Raw genomic sequence first — 19,850 nt, 5'->3', positions numbered from 1 at the left:
GTATTTTAATACTAAGAGTCTTCAGAAAATCCAGATTAATGCTAGATTACAACCTTTATATAATTCGTGCAAAGAAGGAAGATTGGGGTTGGCCTCAATGGAGGTGTTTGTGTAAAAACGGTAGAAAAAAACACTCCAGAAAATAATTTATTCTATAGAACAAGTCTAGGTGGTTCTATTAGTGGCAGGAAAATGGCATGAGGTGTTAACCTTGGTTTGGCAGCCTCAGTTCTTGAGTTCTGGCTAAGGGAAGAATTCAGAGCCAAGACTCCAATGATAAGAGAACGTTTATTTAGAAAGTCACAGTGATAGAAATGAGTCATAGTAAAAATGGGCTTAGGAAACAAGTTACAGCAAAATAGGGTCCTTGGAACTTAGGAGGGAGAGGAGAGACAGAAGGAGGGATCCAGGGAGGAAGGGATGGAGGGAGTGAGGGAGGGAGGGAGAGAGTGAGAGACCTTGAAAGATGAAAGAGGGAGGGGAGGTTTGGGCATGCTTCAGGCGAGAGTGTGAGACAGAGACAAAGGGATGGAGAGCCCTTGGAAAAGAAGGAAAGGGGAGTGGAGAAAGGGTCAGGCGAGAGAGAGAGAGAGAGAGAGAGAGAGAGAGAGAGAGAGAGAGAGAGTGTCAGGCTGGGTCTTTCATACTGAGGCTTTTATCTGAGCTTTCAGGAGAGGATTTCAAAAGAATATTCATCAATTTCCCCCATGTGTCTCCTCAGGGTAGTGGTCTCCATTGATTGGTCAGTACCAGAGGAGAGAGTCATTAGTCATTAGCAGCTGGTCCTGGTGTGGCTCCTTTGGTTTTGCTGCTATTCTGGGCCTGGATGTCACCTCCAGGGACTAAAACTTAAGGGAGTGGTCATACAAGGGCTTATAGTTTTGCTTGTAGTTCTGCCCTCATGACCCTCTGCACCTGGTCCCTGGTCCCTGCACTGCTCATGCCTATCTAACTCCCTGCTACAGTTCAAACTGAGTGTCCCATTGTTAGGAAAAGGATTTTCAATGCAACTTACAGTATTTTACTTAAACATCTACAAATTTAGCCTTCCTGGGATAGTAGCACCTCTCACTTATGGGACTTCAAACCTTGCCACGTAGTAGTGAAAGGGATGCAATTATTCAATTATTGATAGGAGTTCCTTTATAGAATCTTTTGGGGAAAGCACATAAGGGATCAACAAAAAGAGGAGTACAAAATGTTGGGGGAAGAAGGAATAAAGCCAAGAAAGTTCATTTAATTTTCAACATAATCTTTTGTTTTCAGTTCAAAATTGTTCTCTTGGGAAATTTTTTCTAGATAGGCTTGATTACATGTGATTATTAGAAACATTTGCAACTGACATCAAGTAATTTATTATTAAATTCAACTCATGATTATTGAATCCCATATAGATAAACATTCTCTGATCCTCAAGTCAAAGCTTGTGATTTAACAAATATAATGTATGCATGTGTAGGAAATTGAATATAACATTTGAAAATAGTACTTTACTGTCATTATGACAGTATTTTTTTTTCCTTGTCCATGAGATAGGAGCCATTTTATCCTTGAGATATCTATAATCAACATACATTTTATAAAACTATTCTAAGTACTTGAGATGATATTTTATTTAAAACACTTCTGTTATTCTAGAACTAATGCATGCCTATTCATAGTTATGCTCAGAGCTCTAGAGAGTAGAATGATTAAACTGCCTATTTCAGATGACTACTATAGTTTTGCTTATCTGAAGCATACTAATCAGTCATGGCAACCTTTTCTACTGAGGCTTAAAGAGGCTTCACGTCCTTCTCAACACACCACCCTGGGCAATTGCCATCAATCTATCCAACTAGTACTGGAAATGACATATATTTCTCCACCCCTAGGCTAGAGCTACAAAATCTCAGTAATAGCTAATCTCCTGATTTAACAATACAGATGCAGGATATGTCCAAAAAAGGCATTAAATAGCTAATTTAGTAGCCCGTTTACTTCCTAACATGAATGATTCAGTACACAGATTGTTCAAATTTGGGGAATATAATTCCATTATCTTTTGTTATAGGTTCTCTTTTTCTCAGGGTCACATGGTAGTAATGCCAAGTCCTGTCTCTGTGGAATTTGGTCATACACATATGATTTGATTTGCCAATGAAATGTAAGCATACGTAGTATGTATCTCTGAGCAAGTAATCCCCCAGCCACACACACACACACACACACACACACACACACACACACACACACACCCTGGTCAGTCTTCAATCACTTGTTGCGATGAAGCTTCCATCAGCTTGAGTCGGTGATTACCATGAGAACTCCTCCTGTCATCATCCTTTAGGAGGAGTAGAAGAGAAACAAGACTTACTGTTTTATGCCATTGAGACTGGAGAACATTTGTTGAGGATAATAAGTTAACAAGAAGTCTATCATAACTACCTCAGTAACTGGTGACTAGAAATTCGTTGCTGCCATTAAAAACAGTAATATTTATAACTAAGGCTGACATAGGTGGCTTGTAAGAGAACGGAAAGATGGCAATTCAGAACACCCAGTGGAAAAATGCTTCAAGTGTCACCCACAGTAACATTGGAAGTAGAATATATGATTAATGAATTAACATTTTTAGGGAAAGAGATTAGAAAACAGAATTTTTAAGCATATTTCTTGTTTATGTCAACTATATTTGCAATCTATTATTACCAAAGTAGGGTGAGTGTTTCATAAGTTAAAGTGATGCTATCTGTGAATTCACTCTCTTGCATAAAAAATAAGATACAAATACTGCCAAATTATGATTATCAAACACTTTAAAACTTTTGAAATTAACAAAAGGCACAAAATAAAACTGAAAAGCATTTATTTCAGAAAAAAACGACTAAAGCCTGGGAAGAGCAGTGTGCATTTGGCATTTTTCAAGGAGTTATTCCCATCTCCCATCCCCAACTCCATGAGGGCTGGCTGACTTACAAACAGAAGGAACTTGCCTTTTTTGGAGCTTGGTTAAAAGCCCCATCCTCAGAAACAGGTAATATTTTGATCTTTGAAAAGTCCCATTCCCAACCTTGTTGCTATTTGATCTTATTCCAAGCTCAACTCTCAGGAAAAAAAATCCCAGGGGCTTATTGAAAACAACTCTGATGAGCTAGAATAGTTAACATCACAGCTGAAAACTCTTTGTTAACCTTTACTGTAATTGGTTATTACAGTGAGGGTTTCCAGATGGCAGAGATTGGTGAAAGATGTTTTTCTCATATCATTTTAGGAAGATGACAAGTTTCCTTTATGATTGTCAGAGGCATTTATAAGAAAAAGAAAAAAAAAACACATAGGTTAAGCTTCATTTACATTCATGAAATAACCTGAATTTAGTTTTACTTACATATCTTAAATGGTTTTTGTCTGCCTAGGAAATTCTCAAGTCCAGTGTTTATTTGCTATTTCATTTTAACAGTGCTTATAACAAAATTATTTCCTAAATGTTAGTTTACGTAGTAATTTTATCTTCACTTGATGCTTGTTTTGGTAAGTTGTATTTCTCAAGAAATTTGTTCATGTCAAATATCCAATCACTGCCCTGGTCCAGTGGCTCAGTTGATTGAAGCGTCTATCAAAGGTAATGGCTTTGATTCCCAGTCAGGTACATACCCAGGTTTTGATCTCTAATTGGCATATGTGGGGGAGGCAACCTGTAAATCTCTCTCTCTCTCTCTCTCTCTCTCTCTCTCTCTCTCTCTCTCTCTCTCCTCTCTAAAATTAAAAAAAATATTTAGTCTTTTTTTAAAATACATTTTTATTGATTTCAGAAAGAGGAAGGGAGAGGGAGAGAAAGATAGAACATCAATGATGAGAGAGAATCATTGATCAGCTGCCCTCTACATGCCTCCAACTGGGGATCAAGTCTACAACCCAGGCATGTGCCCTAACCAGGAATCAAACTATGACCTCCTGGTTCATGGATTGATGCTCAATCACTGAGCAACACCAGCCAGGCTATTTAGACAGTCTTGATCCAAAGGTGGATTCTATTTAGAAAAAAAAGAAATAATGACTAATTTGTGATTTTTGATAACCAAGTCATTTGGTTAAATGTGTAAATGTGGACTATGTAGTGCTCATTTACGTTACACACCGAAGTTGAAAGAAAGGTAATTTATAGTCAAGAGCATAATTTATTTATCAACAGCATTTTAACTCCATTAAGCTAAATTTAAAAGAACTCACTCTTTAAAAAGATTTTATAATTTAAAAACTTGTTGTAAACAATCATATAACAATGAGGAAAGACTTTCTTGGAAAATGTCCAAAGAATTTGTTCTCATAGCTTGTTGACATAAACACCAATGAGAGGAATATCCTATACTGAATAAGTACATTCCAGTGGATACCTGATTGTCATAGATGACAAACATTCCTGCCAAGTTTCAATATTTCAGGCTTCAAGGATGCTAATTATTTGTATTTGTTATTTTTGTATAATAGAAGCTATAATTTTATATTCAGTTGAATAGCTAGGAAATAAGAAGACTCATACCAACCTCCATAATTATGATTCACACACACAAAATCTTTTATCCAAAAGTACTAATAATATCTTTTTGAGGACAGACTCACACCTTAAAATGTCATTTTGAATTTTTAGAACTACTTATTTGTTATAAATTATCAAAACTGAGGCTTTAGCTGATTTAATATTGTAGAAGTGATGCCAGGAAAAGAGTATAGGCCTTTAAAATGGCATTTCCCAAGAGTGTGCTAAAAATATAACAGGTATAGTAGATAAAGCTAATGATCCATCCAATGCAGTATTCTCTATTTTATAGTCACTAAAGGTATTTTAATTGTTTTATGAGCTCTAAGCTAAATGCTCTTTCATGAGTATCTGCAATGGTAACAATCTCTCATCTCAAAAGGCAGGACTAATGTGCATTAATGACAATCATATGTCCAGAAGAGATGACAAATTCATTTAATCAACCAGGATCTTTTAGTTCAGAGTCTTTCCCTGCCTAATAAGATTTAATTTTGTAAGTACTCATTTCTAGCCAGCAACATTATGTTTAAAATAATGGGTTTTCTTTAAATATTTCCTTCAAGTTACTACTATTTATTAGACATGTATAACTTTCATTGTTTTCAATTTTATTTACAATAATTATATTTGTTAAAGTCTCCTACCTTAGTTTATTGAATGTCTCTTTTCGAAGTGCTTCATAACAATTTTTTCTGGCAGTTTCATTCCAATGAAATGTACAATTTTCTCTATTGTGAACATGATTGACTGTAAAATGAACTATTACTCAAACTTTAAAACAATGCATTTTTTGAGAAGTAAGTTTAAAGTAACAAGGTCCAAAAACATAGGAATGGTTAGATAAATAGATGCTTTGATGATAGATAGATGGTAGATGATAGATGATAGAAAGAAAGATGATAGATAGATAGATAGATAGATAGATAGATAGATAGATAGATGATAGATAGATTAGATTAGATAGATAATAAATAGATGATAGAAAAAAGGGGGGAAAGGAGAGAGGAAAGAAGGAAGGAGGAAGGGAGGGAGGGAGGGAGGGAAAATAAATGAAGGAAGCAAGGATGAAAGGAAGGAAAGAAAGCAATAAAATTCACCATGAAATAAATTTTAATTGTGTTCAGGTAATAGGTAATAAAATATCATAATTCTGCTTTTATTTTTACCTTGATATGTTCTCAAATTGGATATCATCAGCATTTTTATAATTTGTAATTTAAAATTAATGCTACAAAAAGCACTTTTAGATATTAGTGCAAAAATTTAACAGTACATGGCATATAAGTATGATTCATATAGTTAAATTTTATTTAAAATGACTTTAAAAATAACTAATGTTCAACATTGGAAGGTTAAAAGTAAACTGAAACACCTTTATGTTGGAGTGTAGTATTAAATAAGCTAAAATCATTAACTTATCTTACAAAAACAATTACTGTTCATATTAGGTTCTATTTCTGTAAAGGGAATAACCAAAGAAATTTTTAGAGATTCTTAAAAAGAAATCTGATGAATCTAGGGTTCAGACATCCAGATGCTAAGATAAATCCATTAGGAAGTATTGTTTGACCATAACTACAAATAAACTCCTCCTACCCTCAGCTTTCTAATTTAAAAAATGAAGAAATTGGAGTATATGACTAATGTTCTTATCGGCACCACTGTCTCATCAGCAGCCACTCTATGCTTTTAGTCTGGTGGTGATGGGCCAATATCATCCTGAAAATATCTCAAAGTAAAATTTTATAAAGAATAAAAAAGTCTACTCAGTACTGTGAAAACCGATCTACTCTAAAGACAACTTCTATATTCAACCTTGAAGAAACTGTGTATTTTGACTAAAACAAACCTTAAACTTAATGAGAGAATGTCAGTATTCATGCTGTGGTAAAACCTGATGATGCTACACCAGCTGGGAGAATGATGGACAGTACACATTATTATAATATTTGTTTTGATGTTAAATATTCAATTTAACTCTTTAAATTAGGTCAGAGACAACAATTTATGCACACCCATGTTTCTCTGTTCCGTCACTCATTATCTCTCCATTTTAATGTTTGGCATCCAGCATTTAACTGAATTTCTAAAAGGGACTAATTAATCATGAGATAGACTTTAACCAGGTTTTCAGGTTTAAACTCATTTATGCCATATCTACTTGAAAGTAAAAGATTATACCTGACTGGAAAATGAGCTATGCTATTATCTCATTAGAGTATTATGCAGTTAAGTGTCATTCTCTTGAAACAGCAGGGATTCCTTCAAACATATGTTCATGCTTAATATAAAGTTCTGTTTAGCATGGAAACTGAATAACACATTAGTACTCCTTTTCTCATAAAATGTTTCAATTTTAATATTTAGGATTAAAGAATATTTTATTTCAGGAGATTGCATTTTTATTAAAGTACATTGTTTGATATAATTAAGAATTTTTAGTGGAAGGGAGAGGAACTTTTGCCCTGGTTTCTAAATATAGAGATAAAAGTATAAATAGAATTGATTGGGCCAATTCTAATCTAGCTGTATTTACCTTGCATGTGGGTATGTGGAGCCTGGAGGGAAGGTTTAGCTGCCCTTATGCCTTTTCAAATTAACTGTGGAGGAGAGGAGTGAACCCCAAGGTGATGAAATTACATATAAATTATACACAAAATGTTAAATTTTGAAACATATTCTATCCCTCTTCTTACGCTTACTTATCAAAAAGAAGCACAGAGGGAATTTTGTTTGAATGTGAAAAGTTTAAAATTGCAATTTTGCTTCGGACATTTTTCTAATTAATGATTCATATCCAATATAGTAAACTTAGCAAATACACAAAATAAAAATAGGGATCCCAGCCAGCATGGCTCAGTAATTATGTGTCGACCTAAGAACTGGGAAGTCACAGCTCAATTCCTGCTCAAGGCCATGCCCAGGTTGTGGGTTTGATCCCCAGTGTGGGGCGTGTAGGAGGCAGCTGATCCATGATTCTCTCTCATCATTGATGTTTTACTAATTACTCTGTAATCAGTAAAAAAACATATATTTTTTTTTAAATTGAGGAAAAAAGTAACAATATGACCAATAGCCAAACTTGGTTATTAACATTTTGTTAAATGCCTGATCACTATATTTTATGACTTACCTTGGAAATTAATTTTTTCATTTATAAAAATACTCTTATTTAATTGATGACATTTTACAGTTTGTTATAATTTACCATAAACATGCTCACTTCTTAAAACATTTTCTGTAAGAGGTCTGCAAAATATCCCATGAAAGTGATATTAAAAATTTTACTTAAAGATTTATGACATATTTTTAAATATTTAGAAATTTCTATTTACTCACTACTAAAAATAACATATCTTTAATATCTCTGATTAATACTCTAGATTAATTTGTAAGAAGTATGACTGTGTCAAAGAACAAACAGATACTTGATGATTTTGATATGCATTTGCATTAAATTTTAGAACATACTTTAGTCTCAGATTGACACTTGATTTTATGCTTTCAATTGGTAGGGGACATCTATGTCATGGACTGTGTAAGAGCTTCAATCTCTCCTGCCTGCCAATCAAACGAATGTCCATAGGCCACATATTCTCAAGAATTAACTTAAATTTAATCAATCAGATCTGATATAAATCATAATCCCCAGTTCTCATTTTAGCGTTAGCTCTGAAAGAAAATAGCTAATCAGAATGATTTCATTAGACAGATTCTGGAACAGTTAAAAAGTCTGAACAAAGTAGTTATTCCATGGCCAGGGAAATAAATTCATGAGCATGTCCTGGGTACAATCACTGTTCAAAAATCTACTGTACCAATTTAGTATGATTGTCCAAAGAAAAATGTACAAGATGAAAGAAAAAAATTTTAAATGATTAAATGAGTAAATTTATATTAAAATGTAATGAAGCATTAATAATTAGGTGGGGGTTTTTTAAAGGTAGGGGCAATGTGGAACTAAAATACAAAACAATAATAGAGGGAAAGTACTCTGCAAACATTTCCCCAAGTAGGATAGTGGTATTGGCTGAATTTGGAGATTGTTAAGTGAACATTTTAAATTTGTTTCAGCTACTGAAAAATAGCAGGAATAGGATATAGTGCTTGCTTCCCCCAGGCCTTAACATGACGCTTCTATCTCTTTCAGGAAGTTTTCCTTGAAGTATTCCCTCACCGCCTTAACATTAAATTTTCACCACTTTCCATATGGTCTTCTTTAGCTACTTTATTTCTTTTCATAGCACTTGCAACCACCTGAACTTATATCTCATATTCAATGGTTTTCTCCACCACGAGGATGCTCTTGATTTTTCACGTTGACCCATATTTTCACTACTTACAATGCTTCAGGGCAAACAAAATGCTCAGAGTTAGTTTGCTGATTGAGGCAAAGGATGCATGCATGATTTAACAATCAATTTTCTCTTTAATACTATTAATTATTTGCTTTGTATCTCTGGTTTCTGGATTGCCCCCCTCAAATTTGCATTTTATAATGCAGAATCAGGATTCGGCAGTGTTAATTTGGTTGAAGTCCTTTTTTTGTTTTATTTGCAATATCAAGATTTATTTTTCTTGCTTTGTATTATAAAGTCTCTCAGCTGACTATTTTAAATCTAATTTTGATTTTTAACCATATCCAGTATCATAACATTAATTATCTCCATTAAATAGTAGGAATAAATCTTGCAAATACTTCATTTCCACATATTTTGAATTATTTCTTAATACTTTAAACTTAGATTTTCATAAAATCAATAATGTTTTCTGGGCTGATTTTTTTGTTTCTTTTTGTGGGGGAGGGGGGCTGATGTTTTGTTGATCATTTTTCGCCTTTCTAAAAGTAATGCACAAATAATTTATATATTAAAGATTAAAAAATTATCAACATCACTAATTATCATAGAGTTGCTAAATAAAACCACAATGAGATATCACATACACCTATCAGAATGGCTATCCTATCTAATAAAAGAGAAACATGGTAATTAGTCATACATCCGCTACCCTTCCCATTGGCTAATCAGGGCAATATGCAAATTAACTGCCAGCCAAGATGACAGCCGGCAGCCAGGCAGCTTGAAGCTAACATGAGGCTTCCTTGCTTCAGTGACGGAGGACTCCAACGTTCCCCACCTGCTGCTGCCAGCCTCTGAGCTTGCAGTTTGAAACATTGTTACAAATATAGAAGCTAAACAAAATCCCAGAAACATGCTTTCAGCCAGCCAGGATCCCAGAGCTGGAGTTGATACAGTGTTTCAATTATAGAACCCAAACAAACCAGATACCTTCTTTCAGCAGCAGAGGCCTCAGAGCTGGAGCCAGAGATAAAGCTGGCCCAGAATTAAAAAAAAAAAGAAAACAAAAGGAGCAGTTGGGAGCTTCAGTCACCTGCCAGCCTGAAAATAGCCCTCAGCCCCTCACCCAGACTGGCCAGGCACCCCAGTGGGGACTCCCACCCTGAAGGGTGTGTGACCAGCTGCAAACAGCCATCATCCCCTCACCCAGGCTGGCCAGGCACCCTAGTGGGGACCCCCACCCTGATCCAGGACACCCTTCAGGGCAAACCAGCCTGCCCCCACCCATGCACCAGGGCACTATCCTATATATTAAAAGGGTAATATGCCTCCCAGCACCAGAATCAGCGGAGCCGCGAGGCCTCCCGGCACCGGGATCAGTGTGACAGGGGGCAGTGCCCAAACCCCCTGATTGCCCTACAGCTCTGTTCGTGACAGGGAAAGGCGCCCCAACCTCCTGATCAGCCCTGCTCTGTGCCTGATGAAGGGGAGCTCCCCAACTGCCTGATTGCCCTGCGGCTCTGTGTGTGACAGGGTGCTGTGCCCCTACCCTCACCCACACGGGCCCTGCTCTGTGTGTGACAGGGTGCGGTGCCCCAACCCCCACCCCCCCGGGCCCAGCTTTATGTGTGACGGGGTAGAGCCATAACCTCCCCATTGGCCTAGCCCTTATTGTGAGAGTGGCGGCACCCCAAACCCCTGATCGGCCCTGCTCTGTGGGTGATAGAGGGTGGCGCCCCATCCCCCTCCCCCCACGGGCCCTGCTCTGTGTGTGATGGGGTAGAGCCATAACCTCCCCATTGGTCCTGCCCTGAGTGTGACAGTGGTGGTGCCCCAACCCCCTGATTGGCCCTGCTTTGTGTGTGACAGGGGGCGGTGCCCCAACTCCCCTATCAGCCCTACTCTGTGAGTGACAGGGGGAAGCTCCTCAACCCCCTGATCAGCCCTGCTCTGTGCATGACAGGGGGGAGCTCCCCAACCCCCTGATTGACCCTGCTCTGTGCGTGACAGGGTATGGAGCCCCAACCCCCCTGATGGGCCCTGCTCCGTGTGTGACAGGGGGCAGCACCCCAACCCCCTGATTGGCCCTGCTCTGTGCGTGACAGGGTGTGGCGCCGCAACCTCCCCATCGACCCTGCCTTGAGTGTGACAGGGGGTGGTGCCCCAACCCCCAATCAGCCCTACCTGAGCATGACTGAGGGTGGCATCGCAACCTCCCAATCCGCCCTGCTCTGTGCATGACAGGGGCCAGTGCCCCAAACCCCCAATCGGCCCCACCCTGAGCGTGACTGAGGGTGGCATATCAACCTCCCGATCCACCCTGCTCTGGGCATGACAGGGGGCGGCGCCCCAACTCCCCAATTAGCCCTGCTCTGAGCCCAACCAGGGGCTGCACCTAGGGATTGGGCCTGCCCCTGCCACCCGGGAGCAGGCCTAAGCCAGCAGGTCGTTATCTCCCAAGTGGTTCCCGACTGTGAGAGTGCACAGGCCTGGCTGAGGGACCCTCCCTCTCCCCCGAGTGCACTAATTTTTGTGCACCGGGCCTCTAGTCTATATATAAAAGGCTAATATGCTAGGTGTCTGTCCAACCGGTAGCTATGATGCACACTGACCTCCAGGGGGCAGATGCTCAACACAGGAGCTGTTGAGCTGCAGTGACTTGGCAGCAGTGGTTCTTGGGTGACACACCCCAAAACCAGAGAGGAGCTAACCCAATTTCTTGCAGGGCCACACAATTCCACCTTCAAGCCATTGGTTATGTTGTTGCTGGTGCACTGTCGGCTGCCCTGAATCTGGTTTACTGAAAAATTGAGTTTGTGTTACACACCCTGTAAGACAGCAACTTTGCAGAATGCCCTCTCACACTCCAGGACCCCTCAGGGGATGTCGTAGAGCCAGTTTTGGCCTGATCCCCACAGGCCAGGCTGAGGGACCCCACCTGGTGGAAGGACCCCACTCACTCTGCAGATGCCCTTTGAGCCACAGCGCCATCCCAGGTGCCGGTCGGGGAGGGACTGGCTCCAGGGTATGTCTGGCCCATCTCACCCAGTCCTGCCCTGGCAGTCACCTTCTAATTAATTTCCTTTCAATGTGCACAAATCTGTGCACCAGGTCACTAGTCATAAATATATCAATAAACAACAAGTGTTGGGGCGGGCTTAGTGAAAGGGAACCCTCATGCACTGTTGGTGGAATTGGAGACTGGTGCAGCCACTGTGGAAAACAGTTTAGAGTTTCCTCAAAAAATTAAAAATGAAACTGCCTTTTGACCCAGTGATCCCACTTAAGGGAATATATTCTAAGAACCCTGAAACACTAATTCAAAAAAAATATATGCACCTGTGGTGTCAGAGGTCCTTCTCTCCCAGGAACTGGATCTTCTTGGGCGCTGGGTATTCGAGAAGATATGAGAAGTCATAGGCATAGAAGAGTCTTTATTGTAAGAGCCAGTGGCCATGTAGCCATTGCTACTAAGGAGCCATTAGACAAAACAGTTCTTTAAAGTAGCCTCACGAAGGCAGGCACTGCTAACATAGCAGCCCTTGCTAATATCGTAGCAAACACAGGAGTCATACCAAGCAGCCACGCACCGGCTGGTCAGTAACATACTGTATACCCACTTAGCCAAAAGAGACTTCTGGCCAAATGTGACATCAGGGTTTTGGTTACAGAAAATTACTCCTGCGTAATGTATACAGTGCTATCGCTGTGTCCTTATTTTAGCACCTGCATATAACAAATTGGTGTTGAGCATCTGGCATACTCTGGACAGGGCCCCCACACTCAAATTGGCCTCAAACATCCGGTGTACTCTGATTAGGGTTCCCACAGCACCCCTATGTTCAAAGCAGCCTTATTTTTTTTCAAAGCAGCCTTATTTACAATAGTGAAGATCTGGAAACAGCCCAAGTGCCCATCAGTAGATAAAAAACCTTTGGTGCATTTACACAGTGGAATACTACTTGGCTGTTAAAAAAAAAAAAAAAGGAAATTATGCTAAGCGAAATAAGCCAGCCAGAAAAAGACAAATCCTACTTTATCTCACTTAAATGTGGAATCTAATGAACAAAATAATCTAATATCAAGCTATATTACAAAGCCACTGTTCTCAAAACTGCCTGGTACTGGCACAAAAACAGACATATAGACCAATGGGACAGAACAGAGAACTGAGAAATTGACCCAAGACATTATGCTCAATTAATATTTGACAAAGGAAGCAAAAAGCATACAATAGAGTCAAGACAGTCTCTTCAAGAAATGGTGTTGGGAAAACTGGATAGATACATGCAAAAAAATGCAACTAGATCACGAACTTACACCATACATAAAAATAAACTTAAAATGGATAAAGGACTTAAAATTAAGACAGGAACCCATAAGAATTTCTTAGAAGAAATCAAAGGCAGCAAAATATCAGACACATATTGGAGAAATATGTTTACTGGTACATCTCCTAGGACAATGGAAACTAAGGAGAAAATAAACAAATGGAACTACATCAAAATAAAAAGCTTTTATACAGCAAAAGAAACCATCAACAAAACAACAAGAAAGCCTACTGCATGGGAGAACATATTTGCCAATGTTATCTCCAATAAGGGTTTAATCTCCAAAAGGTATAGGGAACTCATACAACTTAACAAAAGGAAGATAAACAATCTAATCAGAAAATGGGCAAAGGACCTAAATACACACTTTCCAAAGAGGATATTCAGAAGACCAAGAGGCATTTGAAAACATGCTCAGAGTCACTAATCATCAGAGAGATGCAAATCAAAACAAGAATGAAGTAACATCTCATACATGTCAGAATGGCTATCATCAAGAGATCAACAAATGACAAGTGCTGGAGAGGATGTGGAGAAAAAGGAACCCTCATGCACTGCTGGTGGGAATGCAGTTTGGTGCAGCCACTATAGAGAACAGTATGGAGTGTCCTCAAAAAACTAAAAATGGAACTCCCATTTGACCCAGTGATCCCACTGCCAGTAATATATTTCAAAAAATCAGAAATCCCAATCAGAAAGGATAAATGCACCCTTATGTCCATAGCAGCACAATTCACCATAGCTAAGATTTGGAAACAGCCTCAGTGCTCATCAGCAGATGAATGGATTAAAAAACAGCTGTACAGCCCTAGATGATTTGGCTCAGTGGATAGAGCATCAGGCTATGGACTGAAGGGCCCCAGGTTTGAGTCCAGTCAAGGGCAGATCCCCAGGTAGTGGGCTCAGTCCCCAGTAGGGTGCATGCAGGAAGCAGCCAATCAATATTCTCTCTCATCATTGATGTTTTGATCTCTCTCCCCCTCTCCCTTTCTCTCTGAAATTAATAAAAATATATTTTAAAAAAGGTGGTACATCTACACAATGGAATACTGAGCTGCTGTAAAAAAGAAGGAACACACCATTTGCAAAAGCATGGATGGACCTGGAGAGCATTATGCTAAGTGAAGTAAGCCAGACAGAGAAAGATAAATATCACAGGATCTCACTTATTTGTGGAATATAATGAACAACATAAACTAATTATAAAAAATAAATCCAGAGACATATAACCATGAAACACACTGTTTAACCTCAGAGGGAAGGTGGGGGGAGGTAAGAAAGAAATCAAAGGACTTGTATGCATGCACATAAGCATAAACCATAGACAAAGACAGTAGGGGGTGGTGAGGGCATGTTCTGGAGGGTGGGAATTGCTGGGGAGAGGTTAATGAGGGAAAAAGGAGACATATGTAATACTTTAAACAATAAAAATTTAAAAATAAATAAAATAGAAACAGAGGCATGGATACAGGGAACAGACTGTTAGCTATCAGAGGGGAGGAGAGTTGAGGGAATGGATGAAAGAAGGTGAAGGGATTAAGCAAAAAATAAAAATAATAAATAAATAAATTTATATATATATATATATATATATATATATATATATATATATATATGAAACACATAGACACAGACAACAGTGTGGTGATAGCCAAAGGTAGTGTCTAGGGCAGTGATGGTGAACCTTTTGAGCTCAGCGTGTCAGCATTTTGAAAACCCTAACTTAACTCTGGTGCCGTGTCACATATAGAAATGTTTTGATATTTGCAACCATAGTAAAACAAAGACTTATATTTCTGATATTTATTTTATATATTTAACTGCCATTTAACAAAGAAAAATCAACCAAAAAAATGAGTTCGCGTGTCACCTCTGACACGCGTGTCATAGGTTCGCCATCACTGGTAGGTGGAGGTGGGCAAAAGGGGGTAAAAATGGGACCAGAAAAAAACTTTTCTTGATGCAATGGCACATGATGGATTGTGCAGTTGATGTTTTATTGCGTTTTACTCTAGAAACCTATATGGTTTTGTGGACAATGTCACCTCAATAAACTCAATAAAAAGATAACTATAACATATCAGTAATTAAAAATATTTCAATTATCTTAATTTCTTAATTGCATAGTTGTATCTAAAATTGTCATTTGATATGAAATAAACACACTATTATCCTACTTTAGGGCAGGAAAAGTTTATTGATATTAATAGACTTATTCACACTTAGAAAACACTGAATAGTACTTTTATTTCATATCATTTAAACAAAATTTCACCTATTGTAAAATTAACAACGCATTATACATTTTGAGAGGTAGTCATAATTGATAACAAAAAGTACCATTGGATATTAATGATTTTATTTTTTAAATATTGTCCAGTAATCTTTTATAAATGGTTTTAGAGGATAAATTTGATAATTTTAATTTAAACAAAACCAAATAATATCATAATAGACCAATTTTCTAGCTATTCTGCAACCTTTGAACACTCTAGTCATAGATGTAAATTTTAAGTTTTATAAATCTTCACTCTAAAGGTAGAAACCAGAATTTTTAAAAAATCATATTTCCTACTGTTTTCTATTAGAATGCTATGTATTATGTAGGCTCCACTAATATGATGCATTCATGAAAGGCATCCATGAGAAACAAAGGCTGACATTAAACTAATTTTCCTATAAAGTTGACAACAAAGTTATCTGACGTTCGGGAGATGCTGTTTTTGCAAAATCATGTTCTCACTGTAAGAGTGCAAATAGTGAACAGCAAATTATTATTTCTGATGTTTGCTGAGCCTGAAGCAGTAATTTAAATTTCCTAAGGTCATTATTGTGTAAGATTTTGGACATTTTTCTAAGAAATTGAACCTTGATCTTGGTTCTATTGACTTCATAATTCTCTGAAATACCCAATGAGATGTTCCTCGTTAATTAGTGTTATCTTCTTTTACTTGTATCTATAAACAAAATCCTAAAAAAATATGTTCCCTCATTTTTCATATACTTCTCTATTTTGGAATATTTTTTCTGACACTTATGTCTGATGAGTACCTAATTTTATTAATGATTACTATTATTATTTCAAAAATACTGGTGGGGATATGAAATTCAGAGGTTTTTTTACTTTCTTTTTATTATTGCCACTATTACAAATGGCCTCATTTCCCCCCACCCTCTTTGCCCAGCCCCCACCACCCCTTTACACTCTGGATTGCTTGTGGTATTACTCAACAGTGACAAAGTGAAAGTATCATAACTATGCTCCTAATTAAAAATGACAAAGGAGATTAATGTGAACATAATTATTGGAAAATATTTTCAGGAGTATCATCTATAAATGGCTAATCAGAGAGAAAATGGAGGCCATAGCAAGTTGGAAGAGTTGCTCAGAGTCATTATTAATATCACGTTTCTGTTTATATGTTCCTCTGTTACCAAGTCAAATATAAATCCATGAAGACATTATATATGTATACACACACACACACACATGAACTTTGTATCACATTTGTATAGCATTATGCTGGGTACATTGCAATCACTTCAATGTTTGTTACATGAATGAAAACAAATATGTTCTAGACTCTTCTCCAGAGTGCTTAATTGTAGGCACTTCTGTAGTCCCAAATGAATAACTTATTTAAAGTGCCAGGTGTTTCCATATCTGAAACCTTTGGTATACAACAGTTTACAGCAGAATAGACAGAGAAATGCTTTCAAGGCCAGCTCTGAGCAACTGTTAGCCACAGTCATTGCTTTGTGAAATAGTTCAGAACCAGTTTATTCTAGATGTGCATCGGACAGCACTTTACTCTTCTCCTAGAGTCTTGCAAGATAACAAAGAGATTTTTGAAGACCTGAGAAAAATAAAAAATAACAGCAATACAACAGAGTGGGAAAACATTTTTAAAGAAACTTTTCAAATAAAATAAAAAAGGAGGTCAAAACGTTTTCCTATTATAACCAGATCAAATTAAGCAAAGTTACATTAATAAAGAAAAACATGAAATATTTATACTTATTTGTAAAGTACAAATTGTAATCTAATGCATGAGCAGTGGAATTCAGTCCCATAGACAGAGAGCATTGGAATGTTATTCCCTGATTCTGAGCAAGAACAACAATAACTTTTTTTTATTGTAGTACAATTGACATACAATATAATATTAGTTTAGTTTTGTGGTTTTAAATTTTAAATCAACCACATGAGAGGGCAGGAAGTTTAGATGACTAGGAAATAAAATGAAAAACATTACCTGTGTTGCCCAAAGGTTGTTTTAGTCTGTTTATTTTTAATGTTATTATTAATCTAATCAAAGAAATTTCCTTGCAAAATGATACAAGTTTTTGTATATTATATATGATCCCAAGGAATAATCAATATATTATGTTTCATATTTAATATAAACACTATTTCTTGCATACATAAAGTCACAAGGTAGGCTAATTTTGGTGAAATAATTACAAAAGTAAAATAATTAATTACTTAAATGTATGTTTATACTGCTCAATTTCATGACTTATTGGTTCTAAATTAGTTGTCTTTAATCCAGAATTACAAGACCCTAATGCTGGTTGAATTTTAGAATTTATGTACAATTTTCTTTTACATGAGACACCCTAGCATTAACCAAATCTGTTATGGACTGATTATCATAGTGGGACAAAATTCATGAGTGATTTGTATGTATACTATTATGACAAGAAAGAAAATGTTCTTTGCCTGGATGGTACCTCAGTGGTTATAGCATTGGCCTCAGACTGAAGGGTCATGGGTTGATCCTGGTCAAGGGCAAGTACCTTGGTTACAGGCTCCATCCCTGGGCCCCTGACAGAGCGTGTGTGGGACACAACCAATCCATGTCTCTCTCTTGTCTAACATCGATGTTTCTCTCTCTGTCTCTCCCCCTACCTTCCACTCTCTAAAAATCAATGGAAAAAATATCCTTGGGTGAGAATTCACGCAAAAAAAGAAAAGAAAATGCACTTTAATAAGATTGCTAATAATTTTGACTAATTATGAACTTTTGTAAGAGGTATATTTTAGATTATTATTTAAGAGCTAAAACCAATTTAGTTACCAAGGTGTGCTGTTATGGCCTGCCCTATTATTTAATGTATCATGTTGCCTGAGACAATGAATCCTGCTGTATTTTACATGGACAAGGCTTTGCATGTTGTCTGCATATTTCACAGCAAACTCATGCAATTTTATTCCTAGGCTTCATTTATGCACTAAGATCCTGGGACAGTGAGGGGCGCTGGTTGATAGAACTCAAGGGCTTCAAAATCTATTAAGTTTATGTGCAAATTTAAAGTGACTATTTTGAAGACTAGGTAAGACAGACCATTTTACAACAGGAGTGCAAAGTGCATCTTTGGCTTCTGGCCGTCCACAGTATGAGCTCAATCCCACATGTGTGCCTCGGCTACCTTGTTCTTGTGCAGACACAGGAACACCTTGCTGTGTCTCCCCACCTCTGCTTTTCCTGCTGCTCCAACCCAACCGCAGGACAATGTGTGTCAGCCAAGGCTCTTGTAATCCAACAGGCCGGATCTGCATACGGTGTGCATACTTACTGTCTACAGGGATGTAAGTGATTTCCTGAACAGCCCAGACTTCACTTCTTTTTGCAATTTTTTTATCTATAAATTATGATTTACCATGTTTAACTCATATGATTGTCATAAATCACAAGGTTCTTGCCATTGTACTTTTTCTATAGTTTAGATATAGCTACTGGAATTATTAGAGATAACAATTTTTAAAAATATTTATACAATAAATATATTTACTCTATTATAATATACTAGAGGCCCAGTGCACAAAAATTTGTGCACTCGTGGGGGAGGGAGGGTCCCTCAGCCCAGCCTGTGCCCTCTCACAGTCTGGGACCCCTCAGGGGATGACCACTTGCTTGCTTAGGCCTGCTTCCCGGGGGATTGGGCCTAAGATGGCAATCAGACATCCCTCTGGCAGCCCAGCAGCTCTCAGGCGATGCCCACTCACCAGCAGGGAGCAGACCTAAGCTGCAGTCGGACATCCTTAGCGCTGCTGAGGAGGCAGGAGAGGCTCCCACCACCACTGCTGCACCTGCAGCCATCAGCCTGGCTTATGGCTGAACAGAGCTCTTCCCATGGAGAGCACCCTGACCACCAGGGGGCAGCTCCTGCATTGAGCATCTGCACCCTGGTGGTCAGTGTGTGTCATAGTGACCAGTCATTCCCAGTCCTTCTGCTGTTAGGGTCACTTTGCATATTACCCTTTTACAATATAGGATAGAGGCCTGGTGCATGTGTGGGGGCCATCTGGTTTACCCTGAATGGTGTCCTGGATCAGGGTGGGGGTCCCACTTGGGTGCCTGGCCAGCCTGGATGAGGGGATGATGGCTGTTTGCAGCTGGTCACACACCCTTCAGGGTGAGGGTCCCCACTGGGGTGCCTGGCCAGTCTGGGTGAGGGGCTGAGGGCCGTTTTCAGGATGGCGGTGACTGAAGCTCCCAACCTCTCCTTTTTTTCTTTTTTTTTTTAATTCTGGGATTTATTTAACTTCTATGGCTGTCACTGGAACTGAGCCGGCTTTAGCTCTGAGGCTTGGCTCCAGCTCTGAGACCTCAGCTGCTAAAAGCAGGTATCTGGATTTGTTTGGGTTCTATAACTGTAACACTGTTGCGGTCCTGCTAGCTCCAGCTCTGA

Source organism: Myotis nattereri (assembly GCF_964212035.1).
Source record: "Myotis nattereri genome assembly, chromosome: 3".
NCBI classification, from domain to species: Eukaryota; Metazoa; Chordata; class Mammalia; order Chiroptera; family Vespertilionidae; genus Myotis; species Myotis nattereri.
This window is presented reverse-complemented; position numbering follows the sequence as displayed.